This window comes from Chiloscyllium plagiosum, unplaced genomic scaffold, assembly GCF_037043375.1.
Source record: "Chiloscyllium plagiosum isolate Xiang-an unplaced genomic scaffold, Cpla_swu_hap1 HiC_scaffold_14, whole genome shotgun sequence".
Classification (NCBI taxonomy): Eukaryota; Metazoa; Chordata; class Chondrichthyes; order Orectolobiformes; family Hemiscylliidae; genus Chiloscyllium; species Chiloscyllium plagiosum.
Window position 1 is genome coordinate 102,125,855 of NW_028270152.1, and position 18,912 is coordinate 102,144,766.

Genomic DNA, 18,912 nt, shown 5'->3' on the forward strand with positions numbered 1-18,912 from the left:
AATAGGAAATGACTCCACAAACACATGATGAAAGAGCAGCGCTCCGAAAGCTAGTGCTTCAATTAAACCTGGATGATGTTAACCTGGTGTTGGGTGATTTTAAACTTTGTACTCCATAATCCAACACCGGCATCTCCAAATTAATGAACTGGGGGTATGGGATGGAAAGTTCGGTTAGTGATCGTAGGAGGGAAGAAATCTCTGAGAACGAGTGGATTTGAATTCTGACATATGAAACACCGTGGTGTGAGCTTGAAGGAAAAAAAAACATCAACTTGAAGAAAATCACCACGTTAAAACAACTGCTGCCTTTGTGATTCACAAATGACTGGAACACATAGAGCAATTACTGCCGTGACTCGGATTCAAACCGAGGTTACTGCGGTCACAACGCAACGTACTAACCACTATACGATCACGGCACCCCACAGACGAACACGCTAACCGGCAGCAGTAAGTACAGTATCATAAGAAATGTTAGGCAGAGCACCAAATGCACAATATCAGGGTTTAGCGAACCGTGGCAGAAATGTGGGAACTCAGAATGGGCTGACCCTTTAACATCAGTGCCCACATTCCATCATTAATGTGCTGAAGGCAGAGATAAATAGATTTCTCCAAAACATCAAAGACTCCGGGGACAGTTCAGATATTGTTACCTGCACATCCACCAATATCATTTATTGTATCCGTTGCTCCCAGTGTGGTCTCCTGTACATTGGGGAGACTGGACGCCTACTAGCAGAACGCTTTAGGGAACATCTCTGGGACAACTGCACCAATCAACCACACCGCCCTGTGGCCCAACATTTCAACTCTCCCTCCCACTCTGCCGAAGTGCTGGAGGTCCTGGTCTTCCTTCACCGCCGCTCCCTCACCACCAAACGCCTGGGGGAAGATCGCCTCATCTTCCATCTCGGAACATTTCAAACCCAGGGCATCAATGTGGACTTCAACAGTTTCCTCATTTGCCCTTTCCCCAACTCACCCCAGTTGTAAACTTCCAGGTCCGCACTGTCTCCATGACTTGCCCTGAATTGTCCTACCTGCCTATCTTCTTTTCCATCTATCCACTCCACCCTCCCCCACGACCTATCACCTTCATCCCCTCCCCCACTCAACTATTGTACTCTATGCTACTTTCTCCCCACCCCCACCATCCTCTCACTTATCTATCCACCCTTCAGGCTCTCTGCCTGTATTCCCGATGAAGGGCTTTTGCCCGAAACGTCGATTTTACTTCTCCAGTTCTCGGATGCTGCCTGAACTGCTGTGCTCTTCCAGCACCACTAATCCAGAATCTGGTTTCCAGCATCTGCAGTCATTGTTTTACCAAGCTTTTGTTGAAATGCATGCTTCAATATCAATGCAGTTTAACATCGGCTACTTCACGAGTTTCCCCACACAAGGCAGTAACCACTGCTGCCACATAGTCCCAGTTCCTAGCCCCAGAATCAGAGGAACTGAGTGGCGCAGTCGCGAAGAACCAACTTGAAATCGAGATGGGAATGAGGTCGCAGAGATACTCGAGGGCTCAAGTGACGCAACCGGAGAATGCACGGTATTTCTATGATGGTTTAGAGGCGCAAGCAATTCCAAGGTTGGACGTGCTTATGGTCAAAGGCGGAGCAGAAGGGAAAATTTGTTCCCGTTTATAATAACAGCAATCTACAGTGCATCTTGCTGAGACAGCTGAGTGCCACAACTGGAGCGTGGGCAGCTGGTTTGAAGTTTATTTTTCCTTCACCATCACCCACTTCCCTGGAATGAATTGCTTTCACAATTTTCATTTCCAATTGTTTGATATCACCTGCAGTCTGCGGCTTTCTTCCTCATGATTAATTGCATGACTAACTGTTGCATGATCTGCACACTAATAAATGACGGCCACTACAAGTAAATATGAATCATTGATCTATATGAGAAAACAGTGGAACTCACTGCAGGCATGCTTCGTAGGTTTGCAGGCGACACCAGAATTGTAGACAGTGAGGAAGATTATCTAAGTTTCAAAAGGATCTTAATCCAATGAGTCGTTGAACTTAAAAATGTAACATGGAGTTCACTCTGTATAAATGGAAGGTATTGCATTTTGGTACAACAAAAAGAGTATGGCTTTGCGTATGTTGGAGAACACGGAAGCTCGGGATGCCGGTACATAATTCCTTGTAATTTGCATTACCAACAGACAAAATGGTTCAAAGGTATTTAACATACTTCCCTTCATTGCTCATTCCTTTGTGTATCGTGGTTGGGACGTTATGTTGAAGTTTTGCAGGACATTGATGAGGCATCTTCTGGAATATTATGTCCAGTTCTGGTCGCCCAGTTGTAGGAATGATATTATTCAGCTGGAGTAGGTTCAGAAAAGGTATACACGTTTGTTGCCTGTGGAAGGTTTGAGTTATAATGAAAGGCTGGATAGGCTGAGACTATTTTCAGATTCGAGATTGGGGTGCTGGAAAACCACATCAGGTAAGACAAAATCCGAGGAGCAGGAGAATCATTTTTTTTTCGCGCAAGTATCGTTCACCAGACACTTCCCCGAAACGTCGATTCTCCTGCTCCTCAGATGCTGCCTGACTTGCTGTGCTTTCCCAGCACAACATTCTCGATTCTGATCTCTCATCTTCAGTTCTCATTTTCTACTAGTTGAGACTGTTTTCACTGTAGGTGAGTGGTTTGAGCGGCGACCTGACAGAAGTTTATGAATTATTGAGAGGCAATTTAGAGTTACTGATAGCTGCCTTTTCCCAGGAGGGGGATTTCAAGACGAGAGGGCATATGGTTAAGATAAAAGGACAGAGATTCTTTTTAAAAAAAAAGACATGTGGGGCATTTTTTTAGGGAAGGTGTTTTATGTGTGCAATTACCTTGCTGAGGAAGTGATGGATGAGGGTACGTTTGCAACATTTAAAGGACAATTGATTCTAAACATGAATGGGAAAGTGGGATTTTTGAAATAAATTTATTCATGCCTAGTACGTCAGTTATTTCCCAGAGGGCATTTAAGAGTCAACCACGATATTATCCATCTGGAGTCTCGTGGGAGAGAGCAGATGACGATGGCAGGTTGCTTTCCGAATTGGCATGAGTGAATCAGATGGAGTTTCCACACAACTGATTCAGGTCATCACGAGACTCTTCAATTCCAGGTGCTTATTGAATTCAAACTCCACCATCTGTCATGCCAGGACCTGAACCCTTTGTCCCCAAAATATTACCTGGGTTTTTGGATTAACACCACAGTAATAAAACTACAAGGGCATTATAACCACTCAGCGGGAACAGCAAGAGGCAGATGGGACTAAATTAGTTTGGCAGTTTGTTCAGCATGGATTGGTTTGACTGACTGGCCTTTTTTCATGCTGTATGACTCTATGATTGACGCTATGGAACAAATAACTGGTTGGGAACAACAGCCGCATTGACAGCATAATCGATCACCTGATGAGATATGTAATCCTGCTGGAGTCTTCGGAGGTTGTTTTGCTCAGTGATCCCTTCCCACACACGGGACTGGTGAACGGCCACTCCCAAGTGTTACTGATTAAATGAGGTTCCATTTCTGTGGTTAATTGAATCCCTTCCAGCAGTTCCCACATTTCCCTGCTTTCTCTGTGGTATCAGCTTCCTTTTTTTTTACACAGGGTGAACGATCCTTTCACATTGTGTCCACACAGATACAATTTCCGTTTTCCATGTTGTTTCTGTGTTTTCATTCTTTCTCATTCACCCACAGGGTTTGAGTATGACTGGTCAGGACAACATTTATTCTTCGCCCCTCGTTCGTTGCTGTCTGGCTACACCACAAACACGGATGTGATCCCAGCCTCGGGTGTCTGTCTGTGGGCAGTCTGCACATTCTCTGCGTGTTTGTATTTTTATTTATCCCTCTGACCAAAGATGTGCCAGTTACAGGGATCAACAGTGGGAAATGCTTGCTTATGGGATAGGGGATACCACGGGGTCTGGTGAGATGCGCTTCGGGTGGATGTGTGGACTGGAAGGGCCGACTATCCTGCTTCCCCACACGGTGGGGATTCCTGAATTAAGGGTCAGCTCATGTTTTTTTCTGGTCCTGGAGTCTCTCGTAGGCAGATTGGGTGAAGATGGTAGAATCCCCTCCATAAGGACATGAATGAATGGGATTGCAGGAAATATAAGTCATGATCTCTGTTCTTGAGGTCAGGCTAGCATTTCAGGTTTTATTCGTCGAACTTAAACATCACCCAGTTCCAGTCGCCATGGATGACTAGTTTAAAATATCACCCCAACACCACATTCTCCAGGTTGAAATCTTGACTGTGTGGAAGAAACTGATACTGAGCTGATGCGAGCAAATGTAGCTGCTACCGCCAGTGTCGGAAACACAGATCCAAATAGCAAAATCATCTTTTAAACCCACCACTGCAAAGTTAAGGGCTCAACACGCTCCACTTATGCCACTCAGCTGTCTTAGAAAGATGCACTGGGAATCGCTATGATAGTATAAACGGGGACAACCATTCCCTTGAGCAGGAGCACACTCAACAGAGGAATTTCTTGCGCCTCTGTACCATCACAGATGGACAGGACGCTCATCTATTACGTCACTGGAGCCAGAGAGTAACTCTGCACACTCATTCCCACCCCCATTTTCGGTTGGATCTGGGCGGCTGAGCCGATGTTAAGGTAAAATGCTATTGAAACATACATTTCAACAATATCCTGTACTGGCCCCCGAGTCTTTGATGTTTTGTCGAAATCGATCAATCTCATTTTTCAACATTCTCATTCAAGGGATCTCCACAGACTCTGAGGACATCGAACTGAAAGATTCAGCTCATTCTCAGTTCCGACATCTCTGGCACTGTTCGCTGAGTACTGATATTGTACATTTGCTGTTCTTCCGAACATGTTCGCTGCTAGTATACTTATTGCTGCTTGTGGTAACTGTGATCGTGGTTGTCGGTATTTTGCATTGTGACCACAGCAACCTCGATTTGAAACCAAATCACGGCACTAAGTGTTCTCTCCGTTTTCCTTTTTCTGACTAATGCTAAGAAATTAATTGTTTTACGTTCAAATTCCGCTCTCTTACATGCCTGCGTTTCATATACCAGGATTCAAACACACCCGTTGTTGGAGATTTCTCTCCTTCCCACGATCATTAAACCTCCTTTCCGTCCCTTCCCCCCCCCCCATTTCCCTGGGGCAATGCACAATCTATCACTCTCTTTCAAATTCATGCTGTTCTGTCTGTGCTGCTGCTGCGATCACTGGTGTTGGGTGAACGTGGCCCAATCCCACCATCGGGACCTTCAAACATGTCGATCCATTTGGACACCGCGGTTGTGAAATCAATCCCCATGTAGCAGCTTTTACTGACATAGGCCAGAGACAATTGGAGCGTCAGGCTCATGGAAAATACCCAGGGCAGGTTTGGTGAAAAGACATTTTATTGGAAAAGATCAGCTTTTATGGCTTTCTGCGTTGGTCTTGTGATAATTTCATAGGACTGATAATCCAGAGACCGAGGTAATAGTCTGGGTATTCGGGCTTGAAACCCACCATGCCATGATTGTCAAATTTGGATTCTGTAAATATCTGCAAGTAAGAATCTAATGATTACTATAGATCCATTGACAATTGTTGAAAACAAAATCTGTTTCACTGATGTCCTTTCAGGATGGAATTTTCTATCCTTACTTGGTCTGGGCTGCATGTGACTTCAGACTCAGAGCAATATGGTTGAGTCTGAATTGCTCTCTGGGCAATTCGGAATAAGTAATAAATTCTGCTTAACCAGACTCGTCCTCATACTAATGCAGAAATTTTAAAACAAATGCTCATTAGGCTCAAGCAAGAGTGTTGTGTGCAGTTTTGCAAGTCACGTTATAGCAAGGATGTGATCACACCGAGAAAAGTGCAGGAGATATTTAGCAGAATACTGTTTGGGCTGAAGAGTTTCAGTTGTTAAGAAAGTCAGGGCAGAGTGGAGTGTTTGTCGCAGTGCAAAGGAGATGTTGACAAGACATGATTGAGTTAGGGTCTAGACAGGTTTGATTGAACGAGTTTCCCATTGATGGAGGGATCGATCAGCAGGGGCCAGAGACTTATGGAGAAAGACAGAAAGCTTCGAGAAGATGTGCGAAAAAACTTTATCAGCCAGTGGGTGGTTGGAACTTGGAATACACTGTCTGCGTTTTTCAGAGTGGCAGAAAAGCTTAGAACCTGAATAAATATGCAAATGTGAACTTTTGATGCCAAGACATATACGGCTATGGGGTAAGCATTCCGAAATGGGATTCAGTTCATGAGGCAGTTGTTTTTGACAAGTGTGGCCACATTTGGTTGAAGGGCCTCATTTGACACTCTTGTCCTTGGTGGTATAATGGTTAGTGGCCCCGCCTGTCACGGGGCTCAATTTTCCGCTGGGGACAGTGTAAACTTTTTAAAAATGTCGCTCCATTCCCAAGTGCGGGTATTGATACCTGTCCTTCCATTCTCGATGGGGAATATCACACGAAGGACATTGCTGCCTGAATAAAGGTGGGGAAGGACTGCAGCTCTCAGGTGAGCGGAGTGTCAGTGAAAGTGCAAACACGTGACTTCTGCAAATGTGACTCTGTTGGAATGAAAAGCATTTGACAGACTTGTTCCGGATTGAAGTGTTTACGAGAAGCAGGAAGCTTAAGAAGAAACAACATAAACGCATTCAAATATGAGTACAGAAACATTTCCCACAGCACAAATTAAATTGTAAAGGACAGAGTAGCGTTTCGATACATTTGTTTTGATGAGTTTCACCAGGATATATAACCATTAAAAATGATACAGCATTTGCTCAGTATGATGGAACATTGTCTCAGTAATTCGCACTACTGTTCAGAGGGAGGGTTAGGTTGATTGGCAAAGTTAAATTGCCCTCTCCTGTCCAGTGAGTGAATTAAGTAAGTTAGGAGAATGAGCCATGGGTAACGCGGGGATAAGGTCAGAAGTGACAGGACGTCTGGTTATACTCCTACAGGTTTATTTCACATCATGGGGGGGGGGGGGGGGGGGTTCCCCTTCTTCAGGTGAAACATAAGGAAATAGGGAGGGGAGCTAGGTCTGGGTGAGATGCTCTTCAGAGAGTCAACACCAGCTCGATTGACTGAAATGCTCTTTCTGCACTGTAGAATTCTGTGATTCTATGAAATGATAATGACGGTGTTTATTGCGGTGTAAAGCCATTAGAGAAGATGCTGATGGGGGTGTACTGAGGATGAGATTTTATTCACTTGTCTTCTTGGAAAATTGAGAACAGTTATCCCTGAACCAAGGAAGACTTAATGGGTTTCTTTCAGGTTATGAAATGTTTAGACCGAGTAAATAGGTGGAAAATTCCCTCTTTCAAGTAAGTAAACATCTAGATGTCAGGCATTCAATACCTTTGATAAAACCTTTGAAGGACAAAGTAATGATGAGAACAGAATCGCAGTCATTCCGAGAATCTGTTTTTCAAAATATTTGGAAAGTCACATTTGGTGACATACAAGGAATAAATTTCACAAGGAGAGCGACAGCGTGTGGCTAGGTAAAGGTGTAGAGGTGGGGTGAAGTCGGTCGGAAGTTGCAGGGAAACAATGTCTAAGTTGTTTGACTTTAAATGTAAAGAAATTTATTTAATGTGTGCAGCTGAATAAGATTCTGTTCCAAAACTCTGCATTTTGAAAGATTTGGCATACTTTTCCACCTAAAGCATTGTAAATTGAACTGAGTGGATTTTTATTTATTGTGAAGGGAAGATATTACATAATTAATAGGAAGTGACCAGTTGCTTGGAGATCGACTTCCTGCTTTCATCACATGCGTTAAGGATGTGAGAACAAACACCATGATGTTTGGTCCATTTAATACTCAGTGAAATCTGCCAAAGCAACGAGCAACAAAATTGGTGGGTTTTCTTTTGCACTTTAACCCTCTGTTTTTCTAAGCAGTATTTTCCTGAAGCTGAAATAAAGTCGGAGCAAATTTGAATACAACATTAATCGTTCCAATGAGATATATCTAATTCACTTCTGATTATTACAATTAACATTGTTTGGTTTCAGCAAAATTAAAATGAAACAAACAAATCAGCATTTCTTGCGATTTAATCCAATTCAGGTTCAGCCATATGAGAAAGGCCATTGAGTGACAACATCGCCTTTATTTCACTCACCATGGCTGCTTTTTCACGTGAGAGAGAAAGTGACTGAAAGAAGTTATGAGTCAAATGTAGGTGTAAATATGACGGAAAATTCTTGTCCTGTTTCATTCTGACTTAGTTCTGACTCAGAATGTATTACTAACAGCTATTCATTCGGACCAGCATGGCTATTTATTGGAATTTGCTGTTATTATAATTCTAGTGAAAGCAGAAACACAATGGTGTGGATTCGATTCCGCTCTGGAACTTTCTCATCCATGACTTTCACCACATGTAACCTGATGAGGTCACATGTCACCCTACTGCAAAATGTGCTGAAGAGACCGAGCGATTATGGTGGTGGGTTATTATACCGCTGTGCTCCACATTCACGGGTTCGAGTCACACTCTGGTTGCTAACTTTACCCACCACTATAGCAGTTTTTCTGTGCACATCACACTCTGGTATACACTGGATCGAGAATCTTGTTCTTGCCCTTTACTGCACGGGAGATTCACAAATAATCGACACCACATTAAAGTTGAAATGAAGAATGAGAGCAGTCATTCTATTCAATTGTAGATTAAATTGGTGTAATGAGAAAGAACGCATTTTTCTTTCCGCCTTACATTCAATCTTGTCTTTCTATAAATTTACATCGAAAGAAAGAGAAAAAAATAACAAGCGATCGGAAACACAGGTTTATCCAGTGGGGTTGTTCATGAGTATTTTAACCTAATACTTCACACAATGATCTGATTAGTATTTCAAACAGTCATTCGGAATTGGAACAGAAAACCTCTCCAATGAGACGAACCTTTCATTCTTTCACAAATTTCTGCTGTGTGAGAATTATACAACGATCCATCATCCAGCGTGTTCACTGACTTGCCAACTGTATAAGTTCGAGCAACTTCCTTCAGCAACCACAGCTTCTGTACACAGCCACCTGTGCTGAGCTCAGTGTCATTTGTTGCTCCCAGGTCACAGCACATTTCTTCTTGCTGAGTTTATGAGCCTTGTTCCTGATCTGTCTGATCTGTTTAATAAACTTTTTCTGTCACTTCATCCCAGCCCCTCACAATTCTGAACTTATGAATAAAATAAGGCGTTAGACCAAAAGTTAAACCAAGTGGAAGTATGCTATTCAGCTCAAGGAGTCTGCTCAACCATTCAACAAACTCATGGATGATCTAATTTGGAAATGCCAGTTTTGGACTAGGGTGTACAAAGTTAAAAATCACAGAAAACCAGGTTATAGTCCAACAGGTTTAATTGGAAGCGCACTAGCTTTTGGAGCGATGTTCTTTCATCAGGTGATATTCACCTGACTATCACTTGATGAACAAGCGTCGCTCCGAAAGCTAGTGCGCTTCCAATTAAACCTGTTGGACTATAACCTGGTGTTGTGTGATTTTTAACATAGTTAATCTGATAATCTTGAATTCCTTTCTGCTCACTTAGCTCGACAACGTTTCATCATCTTTCTGATTAACTTTCTGGCACAGTTTGAATATACCCAACCACACAGTCTCAACAGCGGTTACTGGAAAATGCCACAGATTCTTTGACCCCTGAGCAAAGAAATTACTCCTCATTTCTGAATTAAATGGGCAATATCTAATTCTGAGATTATGTCATTTGGTGCTCTCCTCAGAGCATAGGGCAAGCCACCTGCCCGTATCTACCCTGTCAAGATCCCACGAATATTGAACGTTTATAATTGTTATTATGTGATTATAATGTTCCCCTCCTCCTCCTTTGTTTCTAGGATAATAATCCCAGCCTAAACAATCATTCCACGAAGTTCTACTGTATACAGAATTAGCAACATGTTTGTACGCCTGCACTGTCCCTTACATGTAATGAAGGCAGGTGGAGAGGCGAGGAAACGGGGTGAAATTTCAGGCGCAGATGGGAATTGGAACTTGAAATCAGAAAGCGATTAGAATCGTATTGACCCACAGAAGAACCAAATACAGCGAAGATAACTCTGACAAATGAGAATCTAATCATATTCTATTGACATTCAATGGCTTCAATGTAACTAAATTACTCCGTGTAATCATCCTGGGAGCTAGTATTTAGGAGAAATTGAACCTGACCACCCATATAAATAAGTTGACGACAAAAACCTGTCCGCGGGTCGACTTTGATTATTAACTCAACTCTTGTCTCCGTGAAGCCTACATCGTCCGCAACTCACAAATTTGATGTGTAACAAATTTGCCTAGGTGGGTGCAGCTTCAATACCACTGAAGGAACTGGGCAGCCTCCACGACAATGCAGTCACTTTACGGTATATTTTTCAACACCTGAATATTTATTCCTTTAACTGCTAAGGCACAATTGCAGCAGAGAGCACCACATAGAAGATTCACTGGAGTAAGTCATCCAGGCTTTGTTGACAGAACGTTCAAAGCTCAAAAACTGTACAGACTATAAGGACAAGGTTGAAGATGCACTGAACCTTCACCATTTGCAAATTACCCTCCAAGACACATACCAGCATGACCTGGAGGGGAATCAGTGATAAATTCATTGAGTGGTGAAGTCGGTTGATGGGCAAAGATTTATACTTCAGCCCTCTATCTTTCATCTTTCAATTTTTAAAAATGTAGATTATTGCATGGACCAGACTTGTGCTCATTCCTTTAGTTGTTTCCTAAACTGGCGGTTGCTAAAGATCGAATATCATCCACAGTCTGTGTTCAACAATAGAAAATACCCAAAAACCTCTCGAACAACTGATCTCCCTGTCCAACAATCTTCAGGGATCTGTGAATGTACACTCCAAGATCTCTTTGTTCCTATACACCACTCAGAATGCTCACTGTTATTGTTACAACACCCCAAATTCACTACCACTCATTGGTCTGGATTCAATTCCATTCACCATTTTTCCTTTCCACCTGATGGATACATCCCTGCGGTCCCTGACATTATTCATTATACTCAACTACACAACTATGTATCGTTAGTAAACTTCTAAATCATGACTCCTAATAAAAAAGTTTAATTTATTGATCTACATCAGCAAACAGTGGTACATCACTGGGACAAATCTTCCAAACATGGTTCCTTGCTGCATGGGATGAACAACTGCCATGTTCCAATCTCCAAGGGTTGCTAGCCCAGTATCTCGCCACTACATTTGCAGATGACACAAAGATTGGTGGAGAAGCCAGAAATCATAGGGGACTGTCAAAGAATGAAGGGGAATATAGATAGACAGAAGGGTTGAGCGGAGAATTGGCAAATGGTGTTCCATTCAAGAAAATGTGAGGTGATGATTTTGGGAAGTCTAATTCCAGAGCCAAGTATACAGTAAACGGAACAGCCTTGGGTAAACTTGATGAGAAGAGAGATCTTGGAGTTCAGGTTCTTTGTACCCTCAAGGTGACTGCACAGGTGGATAGAGTGGCCAAGAAGGCATATGGCATGCTTGTCTTCACCGGATAGGGCATTGAGTATAAGAGCAGGCAAATCCTGCTAAAATTGTACAGGAGTTTGGTTCGGCCGCGTTTAGAATACTCTGTACAGTTCTGGTATCCAAATTACCAAAATTATGTGAACGTTTAGGAGAGAATGCGGAGAAGGTTTACACAGATGTTGCCTGGTATGGAAGATGCAAGCTCTGAAGAGAGGTTGAGTAGGTTACTTCTGCTTTCATTAGAAAAATCGAGATTGCTGGGACCTGATTGAGGTCAACAATATAATGAAGGGTACAGACAGGGTGGCTAAAGATAAGCTTTTTTCCAAGATGAGTAATTCAGTAATGAGAGGTCACGCGTTCAATGAGAGAGATAGACATGGAAGGTATTTTACACAGAGGTTGGCAGGTGCTGGAATGCGTTGCCAGCAGATTAGTAGAGGCAGGCATGGTAGAATCATTTCAGGTGCGCCTGGACAGATGCATGAGTAAGTGAGGAGCAGAGGGATACGGATGCTGAGAAATTGGGCGACATGTTTAGATAGTTGATTTGGACCGGCTGAGGGTTGGCCGTCCAAAGGGCCTGTTCCTGGGCTGCACATTTTCTGTATTCTTTGTTCTTCTTTGTTCACTACACTACCAACTGTGGGTTACAGGTGAAGTAGTGTTACTTCTGCAATCATAATTACTTATGCAAGGTAAATGAACTCACACCTGTGCACAATTATTTCAAGCAAGAGCTGAATCAACAAGAATGAAACCTATGTGAAGGAAATATATAATTATTTTCATATTAGCTAAAATGTGCATAAAGAATGAAAGGTGCCTGCAAACAATGATAGATGGTACAGACAAATAGATAAGGCGCTGTGAGGGTGTAGTTTAAGCCAGATATGCTTGTACAAGCAGTAGTTAAAAGCATTTGTTACCCATTTCTGCAAAAAACAAACAAAAAAGAAACCCAATTAAAAGGTCTCAAGGTTCAATATGGTTGGGTAAAGGAGGAAATGTCACAAGTGGGGGAAATAGCTCGCAGTGAAGGAGGATATACCTAACAGTTGACCACAGCCAGGATATGGTGACAAGGCCAAGTAAAAGCTATACTTTGTTATGCACAAGGCCGGATAAGGCAAGAGATAAACAATAGTAATGGGCAGCGGGTTTGGAGTAGTGAATCCTATGTACTTGCTAAACTATGCGAGTCTATTTCAGGCACTACGCTTGCAAGCATACAATAAACATACTGATTGCTTCATATCTTGTCTCGCATGAAATTATTGAAGTTTGTGGGTTTAGTTTCTCACAATTGCGGGATGGTCCGCGATATTCTTCCATCGCCGGGGGGAGTGTTTGGCCCTGGACACTGGGAAGAGGCCTCCCATTCACAATTGAGGAGCGGTTTCTTGTCCCAGTTTTGTCCGCTCCCTTGGGCGGCTGGTACGAATCCCACAGGAGAGACATCTGAATCAGACAGTGAAAGAAGGTCGATAAAAAATATGGAAAAAAAGGGGCAGGCAACTCTGTGCACAGACCACCGTCAGAAAACTGACTTTTAAGTATTAACTTGGTGGCCGGGAAAAGGGGTATTTAATCGCTAAGGGACTGGTGAGGGGCCCGAGAAATGGGGGGTAGGCAGAGTAAGTCGAACTGTCACGGAGTAAAGGAAGAAAAAGTCCCTGGTAACATTCCTCCTGAAAGTCCGTTGGGGAGGATGTTGAGGGAATGGACAAGTAACACCTGTACAAGGGGAAAAGAAAAAAAGAAAATGATTAAATATTGTTGTTTAGTATGGACCAAAGAACCAATCCTTCATCCAGCTGTCTTCTGGCCAAAGTATGATTCGGATGAGGATTGGGTATGTCAGTATTTAGATTTGTATGTGAATAAAAAAACAAACTTCTAGTCAAGAAGAGGCGGACTATGCGTCCTGCTGGAAGGGCAGTTTGGGAATGATGGTAGTAAAGACAAAGGATTCCCCCTCTGCCCCACCCAGTCCCTGGGATCCTTTTGCCTGTTTGCACTCCCGCCTCCGTGCCATAAAATCAGATTAGGTGAAAGTGGGGGAGGAGGAGAGACAGACAGACAGGGACAGGTAACGGATGACCCACAAGAGGAGAACGAAGGGGCGGTGGACGGGGATGTTATTGTTCCCGACCATCAATCTGCAACAAAAGGAAGGGAAGGTAAAGTAGATGTAGAGGAGGCCTCTGGAGTATCTAAACGAAAGCCTAATGGGGAAAAATAAAAACAAAAAAGGGGAAGAATATAACGACTTATCCCCTCCGGGAGGTACCAATAGGGGACAAAGAGATTGGGTTTGTAAGTGCCCCCTTCACCAGTGGGGGGGGCCAGAACATTTAAAAAAGAGATGAAGATCCTGGTTGAGGATCCGGTGGGGCTGTCTGAACAAATTGATCAATTCTTGGGGCCCAGTTTATATACGTGGAATGTGTTAATGTCTATTTTGAACGTACTATTTACTGGGGAAGAAAGGGGACTTATACCAGGAGCAGCCATTAAAATATGGGACAGGGAACTTCCCTGTCTGGTTGGGTTGTATCTATGTGCTCTAATATTGTTTTAGACACCACACTCGCAGTGGCGATAGCTAGGGGGTACGCCTCAACCCAACCAGACAGATACAACGCATCATCCTCCGCCATTTCCAGCACCTACAATCAGATCCCACCAGATATATCCCACCAGGTGGGCGGCACGGTGGCACAGTGGTTAGCACTGCTGCCTCGCAGCGCCAGAGACCCGGGTTCAATTCCCGACTCAGGCGACTGACTGTGTGGAGTTTGCACGTTCTCCCCGTGTCTGCGTGGGTTTCCTCCGGGTGCTCCGGTTTCCTCCCACAGTCCAAAGATGTGCAGGTTAGGTGAATTGGCCATACTAAATTGCCCGTAGTGTTAGGTAAGGGGTAAATATGGGTGGGTTTCGCTTCGGCGGGTCGGTGTGGACTTGTTGGGCCGAAGGGCCTGTTTCCACACTGTAATCTAATCTAATCTAATCTAATCTAATATTGCCCTCTCCATTCCTTTCAGCATTCCACAGAGAACATTCCCTGTGAATTCCTAGTCAGATCCATCCACCCTCCACTCCCAGCAACTTCACTTGCCAATGCAAGAGGTGTAAAACCTGTGCCCACACCTCCCCCTCACCTCCAAAGGACCCTTCCATATCCAGCAGAGAATTTCCAGCACATCCAAACACCTCACCTATTATGGCCTTTGATTTCGATGTGGTCTCCTCTCCACTGGGGAGTCAGGACACCAACTTGCAGAATGTTTCAGGGAACATTTCTGGGACACATGCACCAACCAACCCCACCATCCTGTGGCCGACCACTTCACCTTCCCCACCCACTCCGCCAAGGACATGCAAGTCCTGGGCCACCGCCACCACCAAATCCCAGCCACCCGACGCCTGGAGGAAGAAAACCTCATCTTCCACATTGGGACCCTTTAACCACAGAATCAAGGCTTCCTCATCTCCCCTCCCCTGCCTTATCCCAGATCTAACCCTCCAACTCGACACCACCCTCTTGAGCTGTCCCACCTGTTCATCTCCCTTTCCAATTATCCACTCCACCCTCTCTCCATTACCCTCCACCTACATTTACCTGTTGCCTTCCTAGCTCCCTTCCCATCAACCCTACATATCCCTCTTATTTATCTCTCAGCCCTCTTACAACTCCCCCCTCCAATCCTGGCATTCCTGATGAAAGACATATGACCAGAACGACGATTCTCTTGCTCCTGGGATGCTACCTGACCTGCTGTGCTTTTCCAGCGCCACACATTAACGCAAGCTGGAAGAACAACACCTCATATTCTACTTGGGGACCCTGCACACCTCTAGCCCCAGTATCAAATTCAATAATTTTAGGTCCTAAACTCTCCAATGTCCTAGCGCCCTAGCCTCTTAACCCACACACCAGGCCTTGTTATCATATAGCCTGCCATTACACACTACATATGGTTAGCGACTAACAGTCCCCATAAACAGTTATTCACCCTCCCCCAGCCAGATCGTTATCCACTCCTTTGTCCAACTGCTCCCATCTCTTTCTTTGGACTTTATCAGCACCTATCATTTACTCCTTAACCCCAACCTTCTGCATATAAACCGACATTTCTTTTCAGTAACATCAGTTCTGAGGAAGGGTCAGCAGATCCAAAATGTCAACTCAGATTTCTCTGCACAGATGCTGCCAGACCTGCTGAGCTTTACAAGTACATTTTGGTTGTTGTGTGAGATTTACAGCATTCGCAGCTCTTTTGGTTCTAATTTACCAGGAATTTCTAATTCAGGTCTAGCCGCCTAAAACCGTGTGTTTATAAACACTCCCAGTCCACACAAACTCCATTTCTCTCCCAGTCTCTGCTGTCTCTCTCACTCCCTTCATACTTACTGAGTACACCTCCACCGAGTACTGCATGAACTACACCTGCACAGTTCATCGTCACGTGTTGGCCCACTGGACCCACCCCTCATTCACTCCCATTGGCTGGAGGATCACAACAACTCTCCTATTGGTCTGAAGCTGCCATCAATCACCCGGGCCCCATTGTGACACGAGTTGTGCGCTCCTCCCAGGAGTATTGGAGGCTGAAGGGTGACCTCATCGAGGATTATAAAATCATGAGTGGCATGGATAGGATAAATAGACAAGGTCTTATCCCTGGAGTGGAGGAGTCCAGAACTAGAGGGCATAGGTTTAATGTGAGAGGGGAAAGATTTAAAAGGGATCAGAGGGTTAACTTTTTTCACAGCAGCTGGTGCGTGTATGGAATCTTCTGTCAGGGGAAGTGGTGGAGGTTGGTACAATTAGACCATTTGGCATCTGGATGGGTATATGTATTGCAAGGGTGTAGTGGGATGTGTGCCATGTGTTGGCAAATGGGACGAGATTAGGTTAGGATATCTGGTTAGCATGGACTAGTTTGACCAAAGGGGTTGTTTTCATGCTGTACATCTCTATGGCTCTGCATTGGAATGAGCTTCAACATTCAGTGAATGGGGGCAGTATCACAGAGTAGAGGGACTGGGGGCTATTCAGCCCATTGGGGCTGTACTCTCTCCCTCTGGAGATGGTGCCAATCTGTCCCAACTCATCTCTCATTTGCCTGTAGTCTTCCAAATCCTTCCTTAAAAGAAGCTAAATTGCATATTTTTTTGACAATAATTACTGAATCTGCATCCAGCTGTCGTTCAAACTGATCCAGATGCTTAGAACTTACGGAATAAAATAATGTTCACATTTTTAACTTGCATTATTTGTCAATTACTTGAAAGTAGTTACTAAAAATTGTGACGTTAATAATTTCTCCCTCTGTCTTTCTTTAAATTAAATATTCCGGAAAGAAACTGCTCCTGGTTGAAATCACTGCTTAACCTTCTGAGCTCCAAGGAGAATTATCTGACCTTCTGCTAACTCTCCACATGGAGAAACCCATCTTAATTTTAATGTTTCAGTGTTATCAGGATGTATAGCGCAGACACCAACCGTTAAGTACACTGGACCGGATGGGTTTTATCTATTTGCACACTCTGCAGGATTTCTAATACCTCTTCCTTAAGAACCTCAATCCCACCTAGGCATAGTAGCCTGTATCTCAGTAATCTCGACAACATTGTCGTTTTCTAAATTGAATACTGTTGAAAAATATTTATTTAGTGCTTCCCCTATCTCCTCTGACTCCACATACAACTTCCCACTCCTATCCTTGATTGGCCTAATCTTATTCGTCATTCTTTTATTCCTTAAGTACCTATAGAAAGCCTTAGGGTTTACTCTGATCCTATCCGCCAACGATTTCTCATGTCTCCTCCTGGCACTTCTGAGCTCTGTCTTTAGGACTTTCCTGGCTACCTTGTAACCCTCAAACGCCCTAACTGAACCTTCACATCTCATCCTAACATAAGCTGCCTTCTTCACTTTGAAGAGAGGTTCCATTTCCATTGTAAACCACAGCTCCCGCACTCTACAGCTTCTTCCCTGCCTGACAGGTATATACATATCTAGGACAAACAGGAGCTTTTCCTTGATCTGTGAGGGTCCCTATTCTCTGCCTGGTTACTCGTTTATCGTTAGTGTATTTCTGGAATCTCTGGATTTCCGGGAACCTATTTCCCAAAGCTCTCTCATGTCCCGTTTTCACTCTCCTGGTTTCTCTCGAGTATACTCCTACATCCCCTATACTCCTCCAGGAATTCACACAAACACAGATGTCTGCACCTGCCATATCCCTCCTTCATTTTCTTGACCAGACCCTCAATTTCTCTGGACAGGCAACATTCCCTACACTACCTGTTAAGGCCTTAACAGGATCATACTGTCTGTGTACTCTCGTTGTCGCAGGCCTATGGACGCAATGACAGATTAGGACAGAGAAGCAATTATTCTCAGTAAAGAGGTCGTGTTGGGAAAGATAACAGCCTAAAGATAGATGGGTCACCTGGTTGTGATGGAATGCATCCCAGGGGACGTTAACAGATGGCAGAGGGTAAATATCAAATGCACTCGTGACAATTCACTAAAGTTTGCTGGAGTCTGGGACAGTTCTGACAGATTGGCAAGCTGCAAATGTGATGCAAATATTTTAAAATGGACCTGCTAGCATAACTTCTTTAGTGGGAAAAATGCCCGGTTGGTTAAGGAAGAAATAGTGAGCTATGTGGATCGAAATTGTCTCATCGAGCAGACACAGCATCAATTCATGAAAGGTAGACTTCACTAAGATAAGTGGTAAAGCAATGTTTTCCGAGGCCACTGTAAGTCTGCAGAGGGATACAAGTAGGTTACGTGAGTGGGTAAGGATCTGGCAGATGGAGGACAATGTTGGGAAAGGTGAAGTCATCCATGTTGGTCAGAACAACAGCAAACTGATGATGAAATGGTGAAAACGTGCAGCATGCAGAGGGAGCTTGGTTTCCTTGTGCATGAATCACAGGAAGCTGGTTTTCAGGTGAAACAGGTAAATAAGACAGTGAAGGGAATATTGTCCTTCATTGCTAGAGGGATGGTTATGCTGCAGCTGTACAGGGTGCTGGTGAGGCCACACCTGGAGCACTATGTACAGGTTTGATCACCTTACTTCAGGAAGGATGTACTGACACTGGAGGGAGTGTAGAGGAGGCTCACTAGTTTCAGTCAGGATTTCAGAGGGTTGGCATATGCTGAGAGATTGAGGAAAGTGGTAGTCTGCTCATTGGAATTTCGAAGTATGGGAGGTTGGATATGAAAAAAATAAAATTATGAACGGAGTAGATAAGATAGAAGCAGGAAGGTGATTTCCGCTGGGGTTGGGTCAAACT

The 18,912-nt window shown here is 43.9% G+C and overlaps 1 non-coding gene across 1 annotated transcript; it reads right to left on the minus strand.

Moving 5' to 3' along the window:
- Window positions 1–350: 350 nt before the first annotated feature.
- Window positions 351–422, minus strand: trnah-gug (transfer RNA histidin (anticodon GUG)). The gene has a single exon. It is a non-coding gene; the product is annotated as a tRNA-His (tRNA).
- Between the last annotated feature and the right edge of the window lie 18,490 nt (window positions 423–18,912).